General features: G+C 56.1%; 1 protein-coding gene and 1 long non-coding RNA gene across 7 annotated transcripts in view; one reads left to right on the top strand and one right to left on the bottom strand.

Moving 5' to 3' along the window:
* LOC102154857 overlaps positions 1-17,619 on the top strand; it is a 56,624-nt gene that overhangs the window by 13,637 nt on the left and 25,368 nt on the right. For all 3 annotated transcript variants that reach the window (XR_005354503.1, XR_005354504.1, XR_005354502.1), the window contains exons 2-3: positions 9,917-9,984; positions 17,130-17,196. This is a non-coding gene — a long non-coding RNA (uncharacterized LOC102154857). The remainder of the gene's footprint in view (positions 1-9,916; positions 9,985-17,129; positions 17,197-17,619) is intronic.
* LRRC4B (leucine rich repeat containing 4B) overlaps positions 1-17,619 on the bottom strand; it is a 63,221-nt gene that overhangs the window by 25,011 nt on the left and 20,591 nt on the right. The window contains exon 1 of one of the 4 annotated variants that reach the window (XM_038528079.1): positions 13,616-13,890. The exons of 1 other annotated variant lie outside the window; for it this stretch is intronic. The gene's annotated coding sequence lies outside the window, so the exon portion shown is untranslated. Of the gene's footprint in view, positions 1-29; positions 226-5,297; positions 5,426-13,615; positions 13,891-17,619 lie in introns of those variants that run through there. 2 more of the 4 variants (XM_038528081.1, XM_038528078.1) reach the window with 2 other exon arrangements.

Raw genomic sequence — 17,619 nt, 5'->3', positions numbered from 1 at the left:
TCGCTCCTTCTCCTCCATCTCCTCCTCACTCTGGCTCTGTCCCCATCACCCTCTCGGTGGCTGGGGAGCCCGTCTTGGTCAGATTCTCTGTCTGTCTGTCCGTCTGTCTTGGTCTCTCCCGGCCAGGCTCTGTCTCTCTCTTTCTCCGCGATTACAATTTCTAGTCACACGGCAGTGCAGAGCCAAGCTGTGCCTCAGCTCCCTCCCTCCCCACCCCCTCCCTCCTTCTTTCTCTCCTTCTGAACGGGGAGGGCGCCTCTCCTCCCTCTTCAGCACCCCCTTCCGTGCACCGAGAGGCCTCCCCCTCCCCCGCTAATCAAAGGCTCCGTTATCTAATTAACCCATTGGTTCTGGGCGGCAGGGGAAGGTCGGGGGAAGCGGGGGAGGAAGGTTGATGGCTGGGCTGCCCTGGGAGGGGGGGTATGGGCTGTGCCAAGCCCGGCCTCGGCCTCGAGCCTCGTGGCACAGACTCCGCTGCACAATGGGCTGGGCCGCTGCTGACCCCACCCCCCCACACCGCGGGCCACAACCACCCCTCCTGCACCTGTCCCCCAGCCCAAGGGCAGACTACTGAGCACAGTCTCCCCGCAGGAGCTACCTTCAGGACCCCAGAAGCTCCCAAATCCCCTCACCATACCACACAGCCCTTTACTCCCACCCCCACCACTGATATACCAGCGAACCTGAGCCAACAACATCGTCACCCAGTCCTTCAGCCAAGGGCCAGCCCCCATTCATGCCACAAAGAAACCCAGCCCCAGATGCAGCCCTCTCCCCTGGACCTTAGCCAGATCCGGATGGCCGCCTCCCGGTACACTTCTGCAAAATGGGCAGGGCAGCGCGTTCATTTACTGGATTCATTCATCTGCCCATCTACCCACCCCCCCCCCGAAAGATTTTCTGAGTCCCTACTACGTGCAGACACTGGTGTAGATGCTGACAAACGCTACCTCCACACTCAAAACCTGGACATCCACAGGCTACAGAAGACAAGTAGCTACAGTAGAGCACATGGATCAAGTGCCAGTGGGGCTGGGTTTGAATCCTGCATCTGCCGGTTCCTTGCTGTGTGATCTCAGGCCAGTGACTTCATTGTTCTGAGCTGCAGAAGGTGCTGTGAGACAGGGGTAATAATAGTATTGGCCTCATAGGGCTGTTGGCGGCCGACTAGCTAAATGCTCAGCAATGCTGCTCTCTACCTTTCCTCTACCTTTGCAACACACGCAGATCTGGCCACTTTTCATTCAGCACCCCCAGGCCACCTCCCAGCACCACCCCCATCTCCCTCTGAGACCAGAGTCCTTCCTCACTGGTCTCCCACTTCTGTCCTCCCTCCCATTCTGTTCCCACAGACAGCCAGGGGAGGGGGCGGTCCTGTCAACATCCAAGTCAGACTCTGCCCCTCCTCTGCTCCACAGCCTCTCAGCTGGGCCAGTCTCACTAGGTGGCAAGGGACATCACTTTGGTTTCCAGGCCCTCTCTCCCCAGGCTGGGCTACTTCTCTGACTTCAGCCCTTGCTTTCTCTCCTGTTCACTCACTGACCTCAGGCCACACTGGCCTCTTCATAGTTTTGAGAACAGGCTGCATACGCTTCTTGCTCTTCCCTCTATCTGGATCCCAGAGGGTCCTCAGTCTGTGCCTGCCTTCTCTCATGCCTCTGATCAGATGTCACCTTCTCAGTGAGGCCATCCTGATCACTCAAATCACATAGCACCCTGCCCCTCTCCAAAACCTTCTCTTCTTTACTTTCCTACATAATATTTATCAGCATCTGGCCTTTTACAAGCCCACACTTGAGGGTAAGCTCCCTGAGGGCAGGTGCTGCATCTGTTTTGTACAGTTTGGATGAATGAATGCACGAGTAAGTTATCATTGCTGTTCGTCTATTCGTCACAGACTAACCACATTTCTTCATACAGTCACTCAGAGACACACTCACCCAGCCATATCCCTTGCTCTGCACCCCCAGGCCAGGACACACTGCTGCATGTCTCAAGCTTATATCTCAGCCATCCCCGATCCTGAGGTCTCCTCCCATCCCAGGAGGCCTGCCCAACGGAGGGGGCACATCCATATGCCACAAACACAACCGCCTTCAGCTTGATGCCCCGTGCCCACGCCATAGCACTACCTGGATGGCCAGGTCCCAGATATTATCCTTTAGAGTCCTAACAGCAGGTCCCCAGAGCAGCTCCTGTGTCCCACTAAATGTCATGCTCTTCGGAGAGTTGCACCTCAGATACCACCTGTGTGAGCTATACTCCTGAATACTGCTGGGTGCCAAGGAGATGCCTGTCCCCAGCTGTCCTCAGATACATGCCTCCAACACAGATGACAGGACTGCCAGCTAGCCCTTCCTCTTCTGGGCACGGAGTACACATCTGAGTGGTATCAACTCCTTGAATACCATCACCACCAATAATGGTAATGTCCACCACGTACCTGGCACTTCCCAGGCACCATTCTAGGTGTTGTACTTGGAATAACTAGTTCTCCCATTGACCCTCTGAGAGAGGCTACTCTTACCCCATTTCACAGATAGGAAAGTTGAGGTTCAGAGAGACAAAGTCACTTGCCCAGGGCCATGCACAGCTAGGTAACGGCCCCTCCCTGGTCAGTGTCCCCAGAGCAGAAAGGGCCCAGAGAGCCCCAAGTTTGTCAGGACAGCACCCACAATTCCCATGGAAGTTCCTTGGGGGCACTGAACAATGCCCATCCTCTGGCCAGCCCAGCCTCATCCTTGCTGCGCAGAACGTGACAACCCTACCCTGCTCCATACCCTGCTGGCAGAGGTCATGGGATCTGTCCTCAGCAATCCTCTGCTTGTCACAGTGCATCCCTCACCACGATGCAACATGTTCGCTGAGCATCCACTATGTGCCGACTGCTGTGCTAAGAACTGCCCACACCTCCAGCCACTGGTTTCTCTCCGTGGCCTATTCTCATGTCCAGTTTACAGATGCAGCCGCAGATCCAGAGGGCTGAAGGCACTGGCCGGTGGTCACACAGCCTGTCCGTGACCCTGCTGGGACAAAGCCCAGGACCTGGCCAGGTCACTGTGCTGCCTCTCTCACCCCCCGCATTCCAGCAGAGGCCTCTTGCTTGTTCTCTGCCCCTACCTGGTGTGAGGAATGAAGTAGAGCTGGAGAGGCAAGAGGCCCCAAAGAAAGAAGAGGCATGCAAGGCAGAAAAGGGCAGAGACAGAGGCAGACGGAGGAACAAAGACAGAGGGCTGGAGACACACATGACACGCGACTGTCCACGTGAGGGGGCAGGAGAGAGCAGAAGTCTATGAGAAGGGCAGGAGAGCAGAGAAACCCTGAGAGGGAAAAGAGGACCAGGGGAAGGTGTGTGGCTGAGGTCTCACCAGCTTCTCCATCCTCCCCAGCCCAAGCCCCAAGAGATCTCGGGCACTGTGCCTGAGAGGATTCAGGCAGATGGCGGATCGGAAACTTGGGGGCCCAGGGGAGGTGGGGTGAGGAGAAAAGGGAAGCAGGGAACATTCCTGTCAGGCATACTCATTTTTCTGGGGGGGAAGTTCAAAAGGTGAGAGAAAAGACAGGAAATTGACTGCCATCGCAGCAAGAGGGATGGAGGTTAGATCTAAAGAAGAACTTCCCGACTGTGAGGGACTGGGGCGGAAGTGGAGCCTGGAGCCGGGAGGGTGGAGAGACATCAAAGCCAGAGAGAGCTGAACACTTCTCTCTCTGGATGCCTGTCATGTGCGCAAGGCTGGGAGCTGTTAAGTTAGTGGGGGGAGGGTACGGGCAGAGCAGGCTTTGGGGACGATGAAACAACTTCACACGTGTGTCCCTTGGAGCCAGTCCCTGTCCTGAATACTTTTCAAATGAAAGCAACCCCAAAGCCTGGAGAATTGACAGTCCCCTAACTTTTGAGATGGGGGAACCCTGGGCAAAGGGCTGCCCAAGCTCCTCAGAGCTGCTGCTGAGGAAACAGGTGGAGGGGGCTCAGCCCTTGACTCTCCCCAGCCGGAGAGAGTGGGTGGGTCACTCACTGGCCAGCAGCAAAGTAAGGCGGGAGGGGCGGGTGGGTGACTTGCTAGGAGGAAGATTATCCCAACTTCCCACACTGAGGCACTGCCTTTCCTACATTCATTTCACAAATATTTACTGACTGGCCCTCACCTCCCACCCTCCATGCTCCAGCCACACTGGCCTCAGGAGGCTCCGACGCCAGGGACGCCAGGCAGCCTCGGAGGTTTGGCCCAGCTGTTCACTCCTCTACCTGGCTGCCTGGAGCGAGTCTCCGTTTGTCGACAGGGTTTCTAGCCCCGCGCCTAGCCCCGCGCCTGCCCCCGCCCCTGCCTCTTGCACTTGCACTTCCTCTGCTGCCCAGCCCTCCGAGGGCCAGAAGGTACCCTACAGACAGCGATTTGTTCCGTCCATTGTTTGTCTCCCGCCAGAAGGTGAGCTCGGCAGGCAGGGAGTTTGTCTGGCTTGTTCACTGCTGCGTCCCCCGTGCCTGGGACACGCAGGCCCCCACGGTGCCTCAGTGGACACTTGCAGAAAGAAGAACGAGTGCGCGAGCGCCCCCTACCGCCAGGTCCCCCGCTGGCGTTGGGTGTAGGTGCGGCCAATGAGACCCGTGCTGCTCAGTAGGGAGTTAGTGGTCCACAGGGGAGCCTCACGAAGGCTGAGACGGTGAGCACAGGGTGGGGTCCCGGGAACCTCTAGGAGAAGCACTGCCCCTAGCCAGTGGAGGCGAGTCGGAAGAGGGGATGTCAAAGCTGAGACCTGAAGGATAAGCTGGTGAGGTGTAGGGGCCAAAGAACTTCTGGATTCAAAGGCCTGGGGGCCAGAGAGGCAGGTGGGAGTGAGGGAGCTGCAGGGGTCCAGCTCAGCCACAAAAAACGTCCTACCTCCACATTTGGCTGAGAGGCAGGGGTGCTGGGGGGGGGGCGATGTTGAGGCAGGGAAGGGGCAGGGTCCTCTCTGACTGAGAAAGACCCCTCTGAGTGAACTGGAGTAAGGCTGAAGGCTGGGGAAGAGCTGGGCCAAGGGTCCAGGGGAAGAGGCAGAGGCCATGGCTGGAGCTTTGGGGATGGAGAGGAGGGAGACAATGAAAAGATACAGCAAGTTGGCAAAAGGGGCAGAACTTGGAGGAAATGCAGGAGGTGAGGCAGAGGGAGGAACGAAGTTCTCCTTAGAGATCTGGGGTCAGATTCTAAAAGCCAGGAAAGGAGAGAGGGCCGGAGAGGAGAGAGGGCCGGAGAGGACGCCAGGGGTGGAGGAAGAGAACCAAGAGGGGACCTCTCGACCAGGACCCCAACCCTAACCTTGGCTGGTATGTGGCGACTCCACTTAGGTCAGCAGTCCAGATGTTCCAGATGTTCTGGGAGCAGTGGTGGAGGGCTCTGGTCAGACCCTGGCTGTGAAGCCTTGGGCCAGCCCCTTCATTTCTTTTCTCTTGTTTCCTCCTCTGTAAAACAGATCCTCGGGGACACTCAGGGGCTGAGGAGTTTCATGAAGCTCCTCAAGGGGGCCCAGAACAGGGTCTGGCTTCGCAAGTGATGAGCAAGGATAAGCAGGACTCAAGGCCTGGCTGGTCCAACCCTGTGTGACTGCCAGTTTTCTGCTAGGAGCCTTGCTGTCACTCTATTTCCTCATCTGAGAAATGGGAATTAATAGGGTACCACATGACAAAGGGCTGGGAGGGCGAGGGGCTAAGGGACACAGGAAGGCCTGACAGCAGCAGCTGTCTGCCAGCTGGTATAGAACTGTTTCATGATCTACTGAGTTGCTGTCCAAAGGAAAGCTCTGCAACTATGGAAATGCTCTCTCTATATCGTCCACTATGGTAGCCATGAGCATGTGTGGCTAGTGAGCACTTGCTGGGTGGTGAGTGACTGAGGAATTGAATTAATTTAATTTAAATTAATCTAAATGTCACTGGCCACACGTGGCTGTGGCTGCAGTGATTATGGTATTGGACAGTGTGATTCTAACTACTGATACGGCTGTCCCATGTGTCTGGCTGGACCCCAGTCCTGCTTGAAACTGGTTCTGCCTGAGTCCCCAAAGCTCGGGGTCCTTCTGCTCTTATGGGATCCTCCAGGAACCAAGGAGATCAGCTCTGGAGAAATGAGCTTTACTGAGGGTAAGAGGCCCAGGAGCCAGGCCAGCTCTGCCTGTGTCATCTGAGGCCTGCAGAAAAGGAGCTACAGGAGCTCCACTTTAGTGGAAGGGCATACTGAGGCCTGGTGACATCCTTGCTGTACCCATGAACACCCAGACCCGGCACGCTCCAAGTTGGAAGCTCGATCTCCAGGCCCCTGTATTCTGTGTACACGCTGTGATTCTGTGAGGCTCTGGGATGTGTGGGCAGTGTCACACTGCTGAATCGAATCTACTTGGGAGAGACCTAGGGCCTGGTCTGGTATGGGAGGTTTTCAAAACAGGTCACTGGCAAGCCTCTGGCAGGGGTGTGTGAGGTGAGTTTGCAGGTGGGAGGAATGCAGTGCAAGCCAGTTTGACTGTGGTCTCCCTGTTTCCTTCTCCCCTTATACCCCGGAAAGGGCAATTTTGCAATTCATTTTCGACCTCAGGATAGAACTAACCATCTTTATAGTTAACATACTAACTTATAGTTAACTGCATAACTAACTTTAAAAAGTTGAGGGGGGGCGGGGAGATGTACACTAGAAGTAATAAAGAGTGGAAAACCATTGAAACTGGAGCAGTGTCTCTCGGACATCCGGACATCCACGTGTGTCCAGATACCTGGGATCTTGCTGAAGTGCAAATTCTGATGGGGGTGGGGACAGTCTGGGTGCAGCTGAGGGGCCTCCTTTCCTGGGGCTGCTGGTCCTGGAGCACCCTTGCACTCCATTTCAGGATGAATCACGAACTCTCCTCCTCCCTCTCCACTTCTCTGAGGAAGAGAGTGCTTAAGGGTGAGCTAGACCCTGGTGAGAACCTCAACTGCCACAATTGCCAGCCATGGAGCCTTGGAAAGGGATAGCAGTGCTTGGGGCCTCAGTTTGCTCATCTGTGAAATGGGGAAAACAGCTAATCTTCCTTCAGGGGTGGTGAAGACTCATTGGTCTGATGTCTGTGATGGGTTCGGCGCAGTGCCTGGCACACAGACAACTCTCGCTGAAATGATTCTCTAACTGTGAACATCCTCCTCCTCCTCCTCCGTGCCATCACACCATCATTCTAGGATGATGGAGAGCTGGAAAGAGTGCTGGTGTCCTGGAAAGTTGGGTTCAAACTCTGACTTGCCACTTGCTCACTGTGGTCTCCCTCCTGTCCCTGCCAGGCTCTGTCCGTGTAATGACACCCAGCTTGGTGGGAACTGATGGTGACACGTCCAGTGCTGGGCACTTAGATGACAGTGATGTTAAAAGTTATTTATTCTGGGATGCCTGGGGTAGCTCAGTGGTTTGGCGCCTGCCTTTGGCTCAGGGCGTGATCCCAGGATCTGGACAAGCCCATATCGGGCTCCTTGCATGAAGCCTGCTTCTCCCTCTGCCTAGGTCTCTACCTCTCTCTCCCTCTCTCTCTGTCTCTCTCTGTCTCTCATGAATGAATAAATAAATAAAATCATTTTTAAAAAGTTATTTATTCTCACTGGATCAGAAGAACAAATCTCTTCCTCATTCTATGACTCAATCTCCCCCCTTCCCATATGTAAATCTAACATTTCTGGCTGGATCATTTATCAGGGAGTGGAGGGACCATTGAATCACCTGAGGAATCTGTCCCTGCCCCACCAGCTAGACATGGACTGGACACCCTGTACCTGGCAAGGAAAGCCCACTGTGAGAATCGAGGTGGGTGGGTCCTTTCCCCTGGGGGCATGAACAAGACTAAGGGGCAGGGAGTCCCTGCATTACAGGAACCCTAATGTCTCTTTTAAAGTCTAACCTTCTGTGAGTCTACTGTTATTAACAATCTGATTATTGTTATGATTAGCAATCCCAATTTCTACTTAGAGGGCCCTATGGATGCACATTCCCCTCTGGAAAGCAGTGGTCTCAGCTGGGGGAAGCAATCTACAGGGTGCCACGCCTGGGTTTGCAGTCCCAGCTGAGCCACGTCTTGCCCAGCTGTTGACATTGGGCAAGGGGCCTCATCATTCTGAGCCTCAGTGTCCCTGTATGTCCAACTAGGGATGACAACTGTGCTTCCCTTGGAGGTCCACCGTGAGGAGTAAATGGGACAGATCCACACAGAATGCCAGCACACAGCCTGGCTCATGGTAAGCTCTCGATGGATGTTAGCTCTTATCATCTTGAGCCATGTGTTTGAGGGTTCTAGGCAAGAGGAGGGCAAATCTCAGCATTTCCTGCCTGGGATTTGCCCCTCGGGAGAGCTGGGGCTGGCACTGCTCTCTGACCTTTGTCTCCATGTTTGAACAAGATGCTCCAAAGCCTAAGTTCAGCTCCCCAGGCAGGAGAGTGGGCTGGGGGCTTCGTTGGGGAAACAGCTCAGATGGGAAGGGAGTGGCCTGGGCTGCTGGCCCAGCTCCACCTCCCTCCCTCTCTCCTCCTCTTCTGGGTCATATACACGCTTCCACTTCCTACTGGGCCCAGCATTCTCACACTTGGCAGCCCTCTTGGGGACCCAGTGGTCCCCTGGGATGGACTCCTGCCTGACCCCCAACTGCAGGGTCCCTTCCCAGCCCATCTCCCAGGCCTCCTATGCAGCCCCTCCGCCTCCACCTGCCATGACAACAGTTGCGCGTGTGGGTTTCCAGGCAACAAGGGGGCATTTTGCCACTGTTCTTGCTCTTTTGCCACTCCCCTGTCTGGCAGAGCCACGCTACTCTCTGAGACCTGTAAGGGAAGGGATAGGGGCTTCTGTTCAGTGAGGATGGAGGGGCCCTAAACTCAGAGATGAGGAGGTGTCCACACCACCAGAGAGGAAATGAAAATGCACTCCTACCGCCTGAAAGGGTGAAGCTGGAGGAACTAATGCTGGGCCCAACCACTGTAATGGCCCAACAGCTACCCTTGTCATCTGCACCCCGACCTGGAGGTGGGGCCAAATGCAGCCCCTCTGAGAACAGAGCCCCAGGCCTGTCACTCTGCCCCCTGTCCTCTAGGACCTACACCTGGACCAGATGAACTTCCAAATATTCACCTGTCCCCCAACACACAGAGAAACTACCCCTGCCTGGGCTACAGTTCCACACTAGGGGGACAAGTGTGGGGTCTGTGGCCCTCCCCAGCTGTTAGCCAGCTCAGCACAGGCTGTAACACCGAGTCTAGAACCCTGCAAGGGGCCCTGCAAGGGGTGGGTTCGAAGCTGACCCTGGCTGTGGAGAACTTGTATGTGCCGTGTATGTGGTTGTGAATTTATACTTTGGCATGGCAGGGGGCAGGTTAGCTGAAGCAGGGCCTCTGAGCTAGGGCAAAACTGCCAGGGGTGGGGGGATGATGGGGCAAGAGGGACAGGCAGGCAAAGCCCATGGCGGAGGGGCTCAGATTTTGGAAAGAAACCCAGAGAAGAAGCAGCAAGGAGAGAGTGACAGGGCAAAAAAAAAAAAAAGAAAAAAAAAAAAAAAAAAAAAGAGCCACGAGGAGAGGAAACAGCCAGGATTGAAAACTCAGCTGTCTATGGAGCCAGAGCTGGAGCCGGGCAGGAGCTGGGCAGGTAAGACAGACGGACGAGAATAGGGAGTGGTGGCCCACTGGCACCTGAGCATGGCCCATGGCTAACCCAGAAGGAGAATTTTTCAAAAGAAGCTGATAATCTGGATTTTTTGTGATGTGACTGACATAGAACATTGTATGAGTTTCAAGTGTACAACATAATGATTTGATACTTGTGAAATGATCACCACAGTAAGTCTAACATCCATCAGCATGCATAAGTACATTTTTTTCCTTGTGATGAGAATGGATTTTTATGTGAAATCACCTTTTTTTTTTTTTTTTTTTTTTTTAAGTTAACAACATATGAAATACTTGGAAAGCACTTGGGGGAAAGAACACTCCCGGCCCACAGGCCAGCAGGGTAAGTGCTCAGGAATGTGGGAAGGTGAGTGCAGGGAAGAAGCTGCAGGAGGCAGGGAGGAGGTTGGAGGGGCAGGGTGGATGGAGGTGAGGGAGAGTGACACAGAGGAGGAGACAGTATGCTGAGCCCAGAGTGGAAACTGAGGCAGGTTTCACAGCAGATGGGCTTTGAGAAAGAAAGACTGATGCATAAGTTTCAAGGTGTAGCTGGTGAGGTGGGGGCAGGAGGCACTGGGCTGGGGGAGGGGGAGAGGTCATGGGGGAATGGGCTTGATAGAGATGGGAGGTCCCAGTGACACCTTATGACAGATGCCTGGCCAGAGGCAGGGAAGGGTGAAAGATGCTACAGGATCATGGGATCATGGAGAGGGCTGCCATCCCAGCAGGCAAGGCAGGTGAGCACAGGGGTGGGGAGGAGGGGAGACAGGAATGAGGAAGGTGGCAGGAGAATGGAGCTAGGACACTGGAAGAAGCCCAGAGGGTCCCATCCGCCTCCCGCACCTCCCAGAGATGTGTCAGTGGCCCTCTGATTTCTGCTGTCTTAATTCTATTGTCTTCTCTGACAGCAAGGAGACCCCTAGAAGTCCTCTGACTTGGGGAACATTCTTCCAACTGTCTTTGGGTGCATTAAGCGTGAGCACAGGAGTCCAGCAGGGCTGGATATCCAGTCGGCACATGCCTATGCCCCTCTCTTGGGCTGGTGGGGGGGGGGGGTGTTGACTGTGTGCAGCTCTGTTACTGCATTAGCAGCATGTGGGGCTGCATCCCCAGGGCTCCAAGGCCACTTCCGTACCTCTCCCTTTGTGTCTCTTTGTGCATGGGAGTTCATGAGGCAATCATGTTTGAGGGCCTCTCTGACCAGCGGGATTCTCTGTGTGGTGCTGCCTTTGTCTCTCCCTCTGAGCCTCTGTATGCGAAGGACTGTGTGTGTCTCTTCTGGTGTACCCTCTCCTTCTCCCTGCCCTGCTCCTTGCAGCCTCAGGCCCCGTTCAGAGGGTTAAGATGGGACTGTGGAGTCGTAGGTGTACACGACTCCAGGTCTTTCTCCTGGCCTCTGGCTGACTCTGGGTACTGCAGCCCTGTTTGTAACTGGGTCTCTGGCTGCCAGTGAATAAGTGTGTGTGTGTGTGTGTGTGTGTGTGTGTGTGTGTGTGCTCGAGTACCTCTGCCTACACATGCCTCTGTGTCTTTCTCACACTCTCCCACCCTCTGCCTATGGCTGATACGGGTCCCTTACAGTTAGACACTGTGCCTCTAATCCCCCCTGCACCTCTGGTGGTGAAGTGAAGTGTTCTCTGGCTCCTTCTTGCCAGCACTGTGGGTCGTAGGCACCCTCCCTGAGTCTGTGGCTCCCTGTGTCTCTGCCTGGCTCTCTTGCTCTCCCTCCTCTGTGTGTGTGGATGGTGTGTGTTCCCAACTGACTCTCGCTTTCTTTCAGAAATTAAGTGAGTAACTCTGTGTATGTCTGGCTCCGTGGTGATGCACCCTAATTGTGTGAGTGTGTCTGTTTGGGAGTCAGGTCCCCTCTCTCTAGCTGTTGCCTCTATCTCTCTGGCTCCCACCCTTCCCTGCCTTGTTTGAGGGTCTGTCTCAAAGCCTTCCTGCTGCTTCATTCTTTGCCTCTCCTTTTTGAGTGCGCTGTGGACAATCAGGTGGCCAGGATTAGAGGAGACCCAGGGAAGAGAAGAAGGAAGGCGGGAAGGGGAAGAGAAGGGTGCAAGATGTAAGTTAGAAGGAGCTAGGAGACAGAAGATGCCACAGGAAGAGGGAGGGGCCCATCCTGGCCGTGGTCCTGGGAAGCGGGGAGTTTTTAGGGGGGGAGAGGATGCTGCCGGCTGCCGGGACCAGGAGGGAAGCAACTCCGGCTACTCCCAGCTGCCGCTGGAGCCTGAGTTCCTGTCTGGCGGCTGCGCGGCCGGGACTAGGGATGTGAGGCGCATAGCAATGGGGCGCTGCGGAGGCTCGACTGCAGCTCCCAGCTGGGGAGGGAGGGTGGGGAGGGGGCTGTGGGGCAGCCCTGAGGCTCCCTTGCCCCTCCCCCTTCCCAGCTGGGCTCTCCCCAGGGGATTTCCCCACCCTGAGAAAGTGTCTCCCGGAGAACCGGGCCTGAGGCTGCGGGAAGCAGGGGAGGGAGAAGAGGAGGGTACACCAGAAGAGCAGCAGAGGTGGGGGTGGGGAGAGAAGGGTCAAGATGGGAGTGGCGGAAAGAAAGGGATGGGGGTGTGTGGGGGGGAAGAGGGGGCTCAGGGGCAAGGCGACTCAGACCCACAAGAGAGACTGGCTGCGCTCTTGGCAGGAGAGAAGGGAGGAGCCCATGGAAGGGGGTCTTGCAAACTTGGGTGGAACCCTGGACAGAGCCTGGGCCTCGTGGTCCTGGACTGAGGAGTTGGAAGGAGGCAAGCGTCAGGAAGGAGAGGTTTCAGAGATGCCCCAGGACTGGGAGGTCTGGGGTTGGGGGATCCCACGGGGCAAGGAGACAGGGAGACAGGGAAAGGGGCTCTGAGTGAGGAAAGGTCATAAAAGGCGATCCCAGACACAGATGAATATGTGAGAGAGACAAGCTGGTGGTAGTGCTAGGGAGAAACACCCCTCCCCAACATACACACTCTCTCACACACACGGATCCTAAGCAAAGAGGGGAAAAGACAAGGGTTCCTGAGACTAACACGGTAGGGAGTGGGGCTAGAGGAGAGAGGGGTTAAAGTCAGGGTCTCCTGGAGAGGTCAAAGGAGCGGATATCTGGTGGGAGAGAGTCAGAGACGGAGGTGAGAGGACCCTGAAGGGAAGGTGAGGTGCAGTTAGAAGGTCTTAGAAGAGCAGGTGTGAGAGTGGAAAGCCAGCAAATGGGGGGGAGGGGAGGTCCCCAAGAGGAGAGGGCTAAGGATGGTGGGAGGGAGGTAGTGGTTCCGTGGAGACACATGCGGGAGGATAGAAGGCCCCAAAGCAGAATCGGGTCAAGAAAGGGGGTCTGGGGAAAAGGGAAGGACAGGGGTTTCCTTGCCCACCGGTAGGGGTTGGGGTACCCCAGAGAGAGAGGGGCTGAAGATTGGGGAGGGGGTAGTCTCGCTCCCCAGTCACCCCCTCCGTCTTTCCCATTCTCACATCCCAAACTCCCCGGTTCTCCCTGGTTACCAAGGCAACCGCTCCTGCCAGGCGCGGTCACCAAGGAAACCCCGTGCCCGCCTCTCCCCCTTCCCCATCACTGGCGTGCCCCCCCACCCCAAGCAGCAGCCGTGTGGAGGTGGGAGGGGCAATGGTGGGGGAAGAACTCGGGCTCCCACCCCAGGAAGGGGGGCCCACATCTACACTCGGCTAGCCCCCCCACCCTAAGCCTACATCTTCAACCCCGCAGCTGGATACGCGCAGCGATCACCGGACGTACACCACCCCCCCCGCCCGTCCCGGAGGCAGCGGCGACCCCCCAAGACAACTCGCATGGCCCAGAGAACCCCCACCCGACTACCTCCCCCACCCGCTTCGGCTCTCCATCAGGCCCCGCCCACTGTCCTCTGCCGCCGACCCCCCCCCTCCGGGAGGAGGCCTTAGACCACGGTCCCCTAATTAAGAATGCCCCCCACCCACCCTCCGCGGTTCCTCCCGCCCCCACCCGGCGCCCCTTGGCGGCTACTCACAGCGAGGAAAGGGGCTCCTTCTGGGGGGCAGCATGCCCGGCCCGCGGGGGGAGGACCCCCCCCAATGAGGCACAGGGATTTGGGGTGCGAGGCCCGCTGCGGGGAGGCGCGGGGGGCGGGGCTGCGGCCAGGCCTGGGTCTCTTGAGTTCTCCCCCCTCCCCGGCTCCTGGATGGGGAGGGGGCTTGCTTCCGCAGCGGCAGTGGTGGGGTTCGGGGGGCCGCTCTGTCTCCTCGCTCGCCCGCCCGCCTGCCGCCCGGCCCGGCGCCCTCGCCCGCCGGCCCGCCGCCCGCCTTCCTTCTTGCCTTCCTTTCTTTCCTTCTTTCTTCCCTTGCTTCCTTCCTTCCAGCCTTCCTTCCTTCCTTCCTTCCTTCCTTCCTTCCTTCCTTCCTCCCTCCTCGGGCCGCCGGCGCCGCTCTCCCCCCACCCCACCCCCCCAGGCCCCGGCCCCGGCCCCGGCCCCCGCCTCGGACGGTGCGGCAGCGACCGCGAGCAGCCGAGAGCGGCGGAGACGGGAGCGGAATACTGATGATGGAGGGGGAGCGGGAGGGAGGGGAGGGAGGGCGCCGGGAGGGGGGGGAGAGGCTGCCCGGGAAGGAAAGGAGGGGGGAGAGGAGAGAGGGGAGGGAAGACAGAGAGGAGGAGAGGAAGAGGGGGAAGAGAGGGGAGGGAGAAAAAAAAAGCAGAGGATGGTTAAGGGAGAGCAAGGGGGAGGGACAAGAGGGTGGAGGGGGAAGGGTGGAGGGGTAGAAGAAACAGAGGAAAGAAAAGGGAAGGGAGAAGAGGGAAGGAGGAGAGAAGGGAGGAAATCGGTATGGAGAGGGAAAGAGGGGAGGTAAGGGGGAAGGAAGGAGGAGGAGGAGGAGAAGGGGGAGGGGAGGGGAAGCAGGGGAGAGGAGGGAAGAGATTGAGAGTGGGGAGAGGGAGGGACTATGTCCGAGACTGAGGGGAAACAAGCGGAGTAACTCTTAGTACACCTTTGGTAAATATTTGCAGAATGAATGTGGGAGGGACGGGAGAGGGAGATGATACAGGGCAAGAGGGGACAGGCAGAGGAGGAGGGAAGTGGCTAGGGGACAGGGACAGGAGTGGGGCAGAGGGGGAAGGAAGCAGGGCCCCCTTGGGGGTCGCAGTGGGGAGAGGGAGTGGGGGCTAGGCTATTAGAGTTAAGAGCCAGGGGGAAGCTGGCAAGATGGGGAAGAGGGCAGGGAGGAAAGGAGCTGGACAGAGGATGGAGGAAGACCCATGGTGGGTTGGGGAGAGGACAGACCCAGGGCCAGGGAGATGGGAGCCCTGGAGCTGGAGCTCTGATGGCACTAGGTAGTGGGGGCCTGAGGAGGGGCACCAGGGCATTCCTTGAACCCCACTGTGTGCTTCCTTCATACCCCCACCACCACCCTCAGGACCAAGAAGGAGCCTCATGGGATCCCTGGGTGGCGCAGCGGTTTAGCGCCTGCCTTTGGCCCAGGGCCTGATCCTGGAGACCCTGGACCGATCCCACGTCGGGCTCCTGATGCATGGAGCCTGCTTCTCCCTCTGCCTGTGTCTCTGCCTCTCTCTCTCTCTCTCTCTCTCTCTCTCTGTGTGTGTGTGTGACTATCATAAATAAATAAAAATTTTAAAAAAATTAAAAAAAAGAAAGAAGGAGCCTCACATCCATTTTCTACACAAGGACACTGGGCTCTCAGAAGCCCCAGGGCAGGATCCAAATCCAGAGTCCTGGGTTCTGGAAAGGAATTGTGGAAGATCTCCCTGGCCCAGACCTGTCAGGTGGAGGCTCCTGGAAGCAGGCAGAGAACAGAGCCCCACAGCCTCCCTCCTCATCCTCTCACCTCCCCCAGGTGTTGGCAGCGGGTGCTGGGGATACATTTAGAGCTGTGAAGTGACACTGTACCTCGGGTTCAGGGAGGTGGGGAGGGAGGATGCAGAGGCCCAGAGGTCACCTTGCTTTCTCTTTGCCCCATCAACTCTCCCTGTACACTCCCCTAAAAGACTCAAAATTAGGGGGTAATGAAACCCAGAAGGGGGCTGAAAGGAGGCAGCCCTATCCAGGACACTGAGTTTCCTTCTGGGTTCTGAAATTAGGGCAGAAATCTCATCTCTTCCTTGTCCCCCCTCCCAGCCCCCAAGAAGTCCAGCTACTACCATGGGACTCCTTTCCTCAGTCCCAGAGTCCCAGAGAGGTCACCTCTTTGTCTTTGTCCTTTTCCTTCTGAGAGCCCCAGGGAGGGGAAAGTTGGGCCCCTCTCATCCTCCTAGGCAGAAATGGGGCACAATGGAGTCGGGTCTGGGGAAGGAAGGTGCCCCAGACAGACAGGTGTAATGAGCCAGAGTGGGAGACAGGCCTGGAGTTCATGAGTGACAAGTGAGGTCACATTTGGGTGCAGAAGAAGCAGCTGTGAGCAGATGTGAGACCTACAGAGAGGGAAGCTGTGAGAGGAGAGACAGGCAAGGGCCACAGAGCAACAGGTCGGTTGTGGAGCTTTGGGTTCCCACCTGGCTGCTGCTCAAATCTGGTTTAGGAGACTGGAGGAGTGAATGTGTGTGTACTCCAAGGTGCAGCACAGTGCAGGCCCAAGGGCAGCAGTAACATTGGTGAAACTGTAGCGATGATGGCAGCCAGCGTGTTCTGCAGGCGAACTACTACTACCATCAGATGCTGTGCTGAGCACTTTGTGAACACCTTGCTGTCTCCTTATAACTACCCTGAACTTGACTCTGAGGGATATGGGCACTGGTGGACACAGGCAGGGGTCTGTGAAGTCCCTGCTGTGCCAGCATTTACTCTTTAATACAGGAGGGTCCCTGGGAGAGGTCAGTGCAGGGAAATAGGGAAGAATTTCAATATCTTACCCACCCATGAGCTTCCGGTCCACAGTCTGAAACTCTGCCTGTAGGGAGTGACTCCTCTGTGTGATTGTCATTGAGTAACAGTGTTCACTGAGGACTGGCTCAGTACCTGATGCCAGCCAGGGCCCTGAGAGTCAGGGACAGACAGAGCTGGAGAACAGGACAGAGCACAGTCCCTGCTCTCAGGGGGTTCACCTTTCAGGAGAAAGGTTACCCAAAGACCTATTTCAGATAAATAAAAGGGGGTACTAGGAGAGGTGTGGTCGAGTATCTGGAGGACAGACTTGAGGTCAAGGGAGGCCTCCCAGAGGAAGGCTTTTCAGCCAAGATCTACATGACAAGAAAGAGGCAGCTGGGAGGGTGACATAGAAGAGCCCCCAGGCAGAAGGCATATGAGGAGCTGAGGCCCTGGGAGGACAGCAAGCTTGGGCTGATTGAGAGAGAAAGCCAGTGTGGCAGAAGATGGTGAGAGACAGGCAGAGTGGAAGAAGAGAATGACAGAGTGCTAGGTTTGGCTCAAATACAATACTAAAGCCTTGATGACACCTCTGTACCCTAAACTTTGCCCTAAAACTCAACTCAGATGGCAATCCTGAGTAACCTAAACCCTGACCCCCATTTTTCTTTCATGTTTTCAACATTGACTGGGGCCTATGATGCACCAGAAACCATATTACCTAAAGAAGCGGTGGCAGTGACCCTGGGAACCCCTGTAACAGTGGAGATGCAAAGGTATGTTTACTATTTCAAAAAACCAAATGTAAATTGTGTATTTCTTATGGGATGGCATGTCAGAGGTTAACCCAAACATCAAATTTCTCTGCTTCAGGCTGTTAAGAAAAAAACTTTTTTTTAAGAGAAAATTTTCTAATCCACTCAGTATTAACTGCTTGTCGCACCCTGATCAGAAGTTTTTTTTTTTTAAAGATTAATTAATTTATTTATTAATGATAGACAGAGAGAGAGAGAGAGGCAGAGACACAGGAGGAGGGAGAAGCAGGCTCCATGCCAGGAGCCTGACGTGGGACTCGATCCCAGGACTCCAGAATCGCACCCTGGGCCAAAGGCAGGCGCTAATCCACTGAGCCACCCAGGGATCCCCCTGATCAGAAGTTCTGATGGGTACTTAGGTATACCTTTGATAAATAAAGTATG

The sequence above is a fragment of the Canis lupus genome, chromosome 1 (assembly GCF_011100685.1).
Source record: "Canis lupus familiaris isolate Mischka breed German Shepherd chromosome 1, alternate assembly UU_Cfam_GSD_1.0, whole genome shotgun sequence".
NCBI lineage: Eukaryota > Metazoa > Chordata > Mammalia > Carnivora > Canidae > Canis > Canis lupus.
This window is presented reverse-complemented; position numbering and strand designations above follow the sequence as displayed.